This window comes from Heliangelus exortis, chromosome Z, assembly GCF_036169615.1.
Source record: "Heliangelus exortis chromosome Z, bHelExo1.hap1, whole genome shotgun sequence".
Lineage (NCBI taxonomy): Eukaryota > Metazoa > Chordata > Aves > Apodiformes > Trochilidae > Heliangelus > Heliangelus exortis.
In genome coordinates, this window is record NC_092454.1 from 42,906,038 (window position 1) to 42,915,473 (window position 9,436).

The following is a 9,436-nucleotide window of genomic DNA, read 5'->3' on the forward strand; positions in this document are numbered from 1 at the left end:
TATGTATATTATTTTATGTGGTTTTATAGATAAATACTGTTTTAACTGTATTTACCTTCATTTGGTTGGCATTGAATGTGACATTTAGAAACACAGAGCCACATGAAGCAGACTGCATTGTCTCATTCTAAAGTCTCTTGAACACAAAATGAGTGAGTTATCTCTTCTCTGGTTTAGAGTAGAATGGTCCTCACACACTGGTTACACCAGCCTCCAAGTAATTTCTCCCAGTTCCAAGTACCTTGAAAGTGTTTGCATTCAGCAGTTATCTTAATAGTTTCCTTTTTACTGCCATGGGTACATATTTGCAACTTTATTAAATCTCATTTCCATCTTGTCCTACAACATAATTATTATTTACTCTACTGCGTACAAGTGCTACATCTTAACACACTGTGGCAACTCAAAAATTATAATGATAATTCAAAGCCTGAATCTCTATTATATACACTTGTTGCTTTAGGGAAATGAAAAGACTGTGGGCCACTTGCTTCTGTTCAAAAGGCATTACATCTCAGTTTGGAGAAACAGGACTGGTCTGTTGCATAAGCTGGTGCATGTTTGCCATCAATAGCATTGTTTTTTTGGTGTCAGGAGAGACCCTATCCTGTGGTGCTCTGCATTGCACAGCATAAGGCTGCTTGACCAGGAGTACCAGGGAGAGATGCTCATTCAGACTTGGAAGAACACCAGGCAGTGACTGCTGGCATTTTGGAAATGGCCAGTGACATGAGAATAGAGTTATAAAGAAAGCTGAGCTTGGCTACAGATTATCTTCTCTCAGGACCCACTCGCCTTGGCCCATCAAAAAAACAAGAGACAACAAAACACGTATTACACACCAGGGTAAACTCACCATTTGTTGTACTTGATGTGCAAGGAGATGTCAACAGGCCCTTCCCACATTTGGTTCAGCCAAAGTGACCAAAGAAACTGCAAAACTATTTCAGCTGTAAAAAGTCTCACAGTATCGTGATTTACTGGGTGTACACACACACACACACACACACAAACACACACACACACACACACACACACACACACACACAGGTATATACACACGTAGATATATACAGATAAACAATGTTTCGGGGGAGGTATTTTGATTGAAATGTCACTTCCTTTGAAGAGCTCTGTCTCACATGAATCTAAATATTTTGTTATTTTCCACTGGCATTGTCACATCTGCACAAAAATATAGGAAAACCCAAATACCCATAAGTAGACCACTTACAAGAAAATCTCATACTAATTAAGAACTTACACTAGTACACTGAATTTATTTCTTACCCATTGGCTCATCCTTTACCTCATCTGCACTATAAACCCCAGTCCTTCCAGGAACTAAATCTTGAATATTTTCCTTAGGGTAGGCATGTGGTACTCTCCATTCTGGAACATGTTACTTCTCACCACAGCAAGGAAGGTGGCTGACCCTAAGATGTTTACCAACAATACCACTGGAGAACATACCAGGGATGTAACAGGTCACAGCTGCCTTAATGACAAAGAATACTGTGTCATGCTCTATGCAGTACTGAAACTTCCTTTTGTCTGGCAGCTTGTAGAGTGTGAGACTGCTTGTGTTGCTCATTAATTGTATCACTTAATCTGAAAGACAGAATTATGAAGCTATATCTGGTTTTAGTGTACCTAAGCTATATAAGACATTTTAACACATTCAGTGAGGGAGAGTACTTAATTCTCCTCCCTTAATAGTTAATAAATAGTAAACTAATAGAACTAGAACTGGCAAGGCTGTAATAACAGAGCCAGTGTGGTTCAATAAAAGCATTCAACTGGAGAATATAGAAGTTCGCAACAACATACTAGATCTGATACAGAGTTGACCAGGGAAGTTGTATTTGGTCTTGAAAATATGATCATAGGATAATTGTCAAAATATTCAACGAAACCTGAGGCACAGTTTAAAAATTGATGGTAATATTTGGGATCCTTGAAGACTTTATGACAGCTGCTGACAAACTGAGATAGGAATAGGTTTTGATATGGCTAGCTCAGAAAATGGATCACACATAAAGGCTAAAAATTCCACTCATAAATTTGAGTGGTGGTTGGAGCTCTAATCTTTTCTGGTTTTCTGGCAATATTTCAAATGTTGCTCTTTTCCAGTGTGGTCAAACTGTCAGCCCTGGGGGAGCTCCAGTTTGTAATGGCTTCAGGCTGGGAGGAAGGTGGTGAGAACTGACTGTCAGGACCACATCTGAACCTTGTCAGCTAAATGTTTTCTGTTGTCTCACAGCTATGGTTTTCAACTGGGATTATCCATGCAACCTGCAGAGGTGCACCAAGCCTGCCAATCTCTGATGCACCAAAGCTCTGGCAAACCTGAAAAACTAAAAAATCCAACCTTTGTTCTAGGTCCCTCAGCTCTGAGGTATGCAACAGGGCCTGTTAACTCTTCACATACTCAAAGGGGAAGTCTCAGTCTCAGCAAAAGAAATCTCAACTGTACTGAACCTGATTGGGACAGTCCAGCAATTCTAAGAGAGGTGGTATTTCAGTGCTAGAAACTGCAGAATCTCAGCAAGAGGAAAATAAAAGTACTTCGGATGAGGCATTCCAAAGAAAAAGAAAGTTGCGCCTGAACTGTTCCTATACCCACCCTGAAGATGGGAAATGCAGAACCAGGTATGCAGCAGTATAAGGTTCATTTACAATTGTCATGTGATGGTGACTTGGTTATAGTTGCTGAGAACAGTAACCATCTCTTTGATGCAGTATATGTGATTAGTTAATAATTGAAACTCACCACTGCTGTTGCAAGGACGTGGTGTTCAGCCTTTTATTCATATCTGTATCTTTGGCTGATAACTGGATCTTAAGCAGTGGGTTTAAGTGTGCACAAGTATCTCTTCTTTTAAAAACCTGGTAATTACACATCCCAGGAAAACCAGAAAAGGTAAATTAGTGGAACAGATTAGGATAGGCCCATGGGATTTTGCTTCAGCTAAGGAAAAAAATGTAACTCTTCTAAATTGGCTCCTGAAATAAAGAAAGATTCAGTTTAGCTGATCAGAATGGAATTATGGATGTGCTTGTTATAGAGAAGCAGAATAACCAATGGGATTGTATAATCCCTCTTAGACTCTGATTAAAGGAATATTAATTGGTGCTAAAACAATAGGTCATTTGTGTCCAGCACTGTACAGATGATGAGTTTTTATATCCAAGGACATTTCATGCAGGAGGGAACCTTACAGACTGCATACAAAAATATCTTGATCTCTGACCTTGTTTTTTTGAGGTTATATAACTTTTCCCAGATAATTATTTTGCTGCATTGATGGAAAGCTATTGAGCTGTTATTTAATGTTTAGCTACTCTACTGTGCTGTAGAAATAAAGGTCATAGAAGGATTCTTTTCTCTCTCACTCTCATAAAACTGAGTACAACTTTTTTTTTTGTCCTGAGTCTGCTATCCTTTTTTCAGCTGAAGGTCTAAGTGCTTTCGAAATTTGTAGCTTTAGGCCAAACTAAAGAAGTTGCCTACTCCCGAATAATGGAAAAGCATGCTAGCCTGTAGAAAATCAGTGATAAAAAGGTACAGATGGAACTGAGCTCGTTAAACAAAAATGTTCAGTGTAACTTAAGGTGCTTTATCTGAAACATCTCACCTGCTGTGGAACAAACAATTCAGCCCAACAAAATTAATTTTCTGGGTTTGTTTTGTCCAAGAAGGCCTTGCTGGTCCTTGTGGAAAAGGAAATATTAATGCTTCCTAACCCTTTTCTTAGAGGCAGAAATCATACTGAATGTTGCTTTGTGAATCTATCTTTTTGTTCCTAATTTCAGAGCAACAGGGCTGGCAGAGACAGGAAGCTGTGCCTCTGATTTCACAGGCAGTCTGTATGTACACTCTGTCTGATGGTTTTGGCATTGTAGGATTTGAATCTGAGTTTATGCAGGTCTTCCAGGTTAATACTGAATCAGCAGAGGCATCACTAGCTGAAAAATAGTAGCTCCCACCTGGAATCATTCTGAATGTTGGACCCATTTTCTACATAACACCAATTTCTGTTGGTTGGCATAAATACTGTTATGTATACTCAGCCTACTGTCCTTGTATTGATCTGGGGATGGAAAAATTTGTAAGGACTGATTTTCCATTCATTTAAGGGTAATAATTCCTAAGTAAACTGTTTAGGTTCTGGAAATTTGTCTCCAGCTCATGAAAGCACTTTAGCTTCACTGAACTCTCTTCACACATTTAGGTTTATACTGGTATGCTTTGTTGGGTTTGTTCTTCTTAAATCTTAACTTTAGCAGGTGATTGATTTTCTTCTCTCCTCTTGCCTTAGTTTAAGTTTCTCTGAGTCTTGATGCAGAACAGAGCACAAAAGGCATGAAAAGCTACAGTGTAGGGTTTAAAAAAAAAAATCATAAATCAGGAAGTTCAGAGGGTAAAATGAGTCAGTAGAAAGAAATTGCAGCCACTCCTACCTCTAATAATTTTGATTGTGTATTGTTCTTGGAGATTTGATCTCGCTTAAACAGAAAGCTCATTTCAGTTTTCAATGTGCTTTTTCGTTGCCAGGTAAGGTAAATAATAACACTGTCTTATGCAAAGAACTCCTGGCTTTTTTCTGTGGTGTTTATTTTGAAGTTCTTAAGCCTGAGTTCAAGCACTAGGATCATTTTCCTGGATCAGAAAGGGCATTACACAGTCGAGCCTGGTTTCTGTAACTTCACATTCTCTTACCAAGGGATTCTCTTGTTGCTCCCAAGTCTTTGACTCCCCCCCTAACCTAGTGTAGAAAATTGCAGATAGGATTTCTGGAAGTAAACATTTGAATATGTCTCCATTGATTTTTGTAAGAAAAGTGTGCTGCTTTCTGGGGACAGGTGCCTGCTCTGGACAAGGAGCTGTGGCTCAGGGTAACCCTTGCAGTTGAGATGGGATCCCTAGGAGATGAGGATCCAGTTCTAATCCCACTCAGTGGCACAACCCTGTCTCAGGGAAATGAGAAGAACTTAAAGTGTAAAAGGATGAGCAGAGAGGAAGTTTGCAGAAGGGTAGGATTATAAGATTCCAGGACTGCAGAGAAAGGGAGGGTGGTTGGAAGAGGATCATCAGCTGCGCAAGGGTCCAGGAGGGAAAAGGTCTCTATGGGAACTGTAAAGTCTAAAGAAAGAAGGAGGAGATGTTAATCTAAGGACTGCCTGGTGTCACTAAGTCACCTGGGCAAGACCTGTGGATGGTACTGGTGGCAGAGAGCAGCTCAGCAGCACAGAGTATCTGGCCAGGGAAGCTCCAGGCACTGGCTCTTCTCCCCATGTTCACTGATCCTTGCCTCATCAGCAAGGAGTGTTTCAGTGCCATGTAGGAGTGGCAAGACTTGGATCCTATCTCTTGTGTGTGTCAACTGAGAACAGACGCTTCATACCTTTTAGTTTAGATTTTTAAGCCTGAGGAGTCTTTTCATATGGCTAATGGTGGCCTATTGGACTAAGCCAGAAAAAGGTTGCTTAAAAGGTAAATATCAAATTGATTTTTTTTTTTATAAATCACTTCTTGTTTGCAAAATTTTTCTGGGCTTGAATTCAGTGAATGCCTCAATGGAGTGACTTCTGAAAACATGTTGCTACATTGCTTGAAGCAAACTGGTAATACATGACTCCAAGTTGGAAACAACAGCAGACGTATTGAGTTAGCAAATACGTCAGGAGTTGTTACCTCTGACTAAATTAACAGACAGACTTCTGTAATGAGTCAAAAGGCAAAGCCTGCCATTTTTCCTCAAAAATTCCAGTGTGAAAATAGGTTCCCGTATATTTTTATTTTTCCACCCCTCTTTTAGCTATTTCATTCTTCAGATTTCTCTCCTCTCCCTCTTGTTAGTACTTTATCAATTATTAACCAGTCCTTCCCCAGCTTTATGTATTTAAAACAGCTGGTGTGACTTCAGTGGTGTCTCATGTCATTTGTGAAACTTGCTGATTTACAGATAGAAAGAATAGCTTTTATGTTCTTTTTTTCCCCTGAATTATTTTTTTCCTTTCAGTTAATTTGTAACAGTTATCTAATGATGCACTTATGCTACCTGTGACAGATCAATCTCATTCATAGACTTGGGAGTTCAGACTGCTGCATCAAGAAAGGTTTCATGCTTGGATTTACTAGGTAGGAAGTCATACATTAATTCTGGTATGGTGCTTCTCAGAATTCAATATGACCTATTCATAAGGATGAATGTCTAACCCTTTCTCTTTCAATCTCACAGGCTGAGGAAGAAGGAAAGAGCCACTGGTCTTGAGGAGCTGAGATTCTGGAACCTTAAGAGCAACTCTATGAGATAGCTTTACATTTGAACCCATAGCCTGTTTGTGTAAATGCTGAATATTTTACTTCAGGTCTTTCAGTCATCTAGCTTGAATGACCTGGCTGTCCTGAGAAGCTGTTTACAAACTGTAGTGAGAAAAAAAAATGTTGGTTGACAATGTATCACTAAACATTGTTCCAACAATGTCTGGGACTCAGGTCATGTTGTGATCAGTGGGATGCTTGCACTCTGAAAACATCACCTCAGTAACTAATGGGTGACAGATGGGAGTACTTCTCAGAAAGTTTCTTCTCCATACCTTTGCATATACTTAGTTTTCATTTCCTAGGAAACAGAGAGGTATTTAGTGTCAATACACTTCTGAAATCGTTAAACGTTATTCCTACTAGGTAACCATACCAATGGAGTTGCTTTTCTTCAAGACTTGTGGCATAGCCCCACTATATGTGTTATGCAGTGTTTGTTCATACTGTTGTTAATTGCTGTGATGATCATTTTAGTGTAGGTTGCATACATTTTTCAAAGCAATTACCATTGTTTGTCTTTTCTATTTGTACTAATGGGCTCTTTGCTCAGTCTTTTTCAAAATTCTGTTACATGAACGCCCCTTTTCCTTGCCTGTCAAAAACATGGGTCGTTTGTATGTTCAACAGTAAATTCTCCCAAAATTCAATGTCAGACTGCAACTGAGCTCCACCAGACATTTTTGAGTAATGAAAAGCAAGTCATATGTTAATTTGTGGCTGTTTCATGTGCATAAATATACACAAATGCCTATATATCTGTACACAGCTATATTTATCTCTCTCTGAACTAATTGTTTATTTTCTGTTTCATTCTTTTAAGAAACAAATGGCTTCTAAGAGACATTACATAGATCTTTTTCTTTTGTTCAGAATTAGAGATTTTTTTAGGAGAAACAGGATTCTCACCTTTAAGAGTTTTTTTGGTAGCTTGTATCTATTAAGAAATTGCATCTTCCTTCTTTGGCTTCGTTACATACCATAGGTCAGACCAAGAGAAGGTTTTAGTTTTCACCTAGTGAATTGGGCCAACAAAGTCATTGCTGGCATCTGCCAGTTTGTAGGCACTCAGAACTTGATGGAACTTTTTTTTCCATACTCTGCAGTCAAGTGGCTTAATCACCTGTGTAGCATGGTGAGACCAGTATGTCAGTTTGCTCATGCAATGCAAGAACAGTACTGTTCTTCTAGGAACTGAATTTATTTCATGCAAGTACTGCGATAGGTGGATTTTTAAAGGAAGCTTTGTTAAGTATTTGCCAAAGAAGGAAAAAGACAAAGAAAATTGACAAAGAAGGAAAGTAATCTTTCACACAAAAAAGCACTTTTTAAAGAATCAAGCATGCTACTGGTGGCTGTTGTACTTTAGCTTAAGGCCATCACATAAATTATATTGGACAAATAAATGGTGACAGGCTGTGCCCACCTGTTTGTGTTAGTGCTATTAAATATTCATTTCAGTGTGGCTTCTGTTTAACTTAACACTTTCCCCTCTCAGATTTTAGAGTCTGCTTTGTGTCTAGGCATAATAATAATCCTCCATTATCTTGGTTCCCAACTAACTGAGGCATACATATTGTGTTGTGTTATCTTTCCCACTAAAACTATGTCAATGATCATCACTGACAGAATTAGTTAAACTTTCGAAAACTCGGGGGACATTGATTTGTTATTCTACATCAATTACCTTTCATGCTGAGCTTAAAGATCGAACACCATTGATTTGTTTATTAGAAATGAAGTTGCAATGCACAATGCATTCCTGTTCACTTGATTTTTTATTTCCTTTGGAATATTTTCAGATAAACTTTATGTGTGTGTTGTACTGTCAATTTTTTTCAGAAATTTGCAAAAATAGAAAAATGGCATATGACCATTTGAGTTGAAATACCATACCTGTGATAAAAAAGCTGGTGGAGTATATCACAACATAGGCATAAACAACTAAATCTTCCTAAATATACATTCCTGTGGCTGTGTTGTTCAGGCAATCTGCATCACCATGTCCCAGAAATATCTGGGTTTTTTTTAATTGTTGTTTGTTTGTCGGGTTTTTTTTTTTTTGTTGTTGTTGTTGTTTGTTTAGTTTTGTTTTTTATTTTTTAATTGTTATTATTTGGGAGTTTGGTTGGTTGGTTTTTGGGGGGGTTTTTTCTTTGGGGGGGTGGTTTGTTTGTGTGTTTTAAAAATATATTTGTAGTCCTACAAAGAATGCTAAAAATCTGGAGTTGTAAACATACTAGTAAATTACAAACAATGATTTATTGTAAATCCATAGCAGAAAGCTGCCCCTGCAATTTACAGCCAGGATAGGTTTAAGCTGTGCTTCTTTCACCCTTTCTTTTTGCTGGGCATTTCTCTTGTACTCCCTATTGCTTTAACAGGTGCAGGAAGATACCAGCATATTGACTGACCTGCCCTGCCCACCTCACCACACAAAACAAGAAGGTACAAGAAGGTACAAATTAAAATATTTGGGTAAATAAAGCCTGGATTTTCTGATTTAATACATTACCCACATGGCTGTTCTGTCTTGAAGCTGGCACTCAAGACTCTGGATTCTGAGTGGTGTTTCTCATTATTAGGTCAAATATGGCAGCAACTCAGTCCAGAATGTGACGTGTTTCTATGAGGCTTTGAACTCTGTCAGCAAACTGTAGCACGGATACTTGGGATCTATCTTAGCACACTCATTTTACAGCACAGCTGTGGGTGTTGCCTGAAGCAATGGGAGCCAGAGTCAAAGCTGAAGGGACAAGAGGAATGTAGCTCCAGCTGCTTTTTTTCTGGTGGCCTTGGCCACGTCCGGATGCTGTGTTATTAATTTATAGCCACTGAATGATTTGAAACCCAGCTGATTAGAGTTTGCTTTTTTCATACCTCTGCCTCTCTCACACAGATGATTTGAGTACATGTGATACCAGAATTCAGGAAGCAGAGGAGAAAAGATCTTCTCAGGGAAGAGACTTAGTTTAGTTTCTTTGCAGAAAATTCTGATTCTTTGCTCTTCTCTGATGTTTAGATTACTGTGAATCTTGTGCTTGAAGGATGTATTTATATTCCCCTCACTAGGCATGACCTGAGAGATGTCTTTTCTGGCCCTGTTCC

At 38.7% G+C, this 9,436-nt stretch overlaps 1 long non-coding RNA gene across 1 annotated transcript; it reads left to right on the plus strand.

Moving 5' to 3' along the window:
* On the plus strand, positions 1-6,382 carry LOC139789856 (uncharacterized). Its single transcript, XR_011723268.1, has 3 exons — positions 1-152; positions 2,383-2,652; positions 4,499-6,382. It is a non-coding gene; the product is annotated as an uncharacterized lncRNA (long non-coding RNA).
* Positions 6,383-9,436: the final 3,054 nt, after the last annotated feature.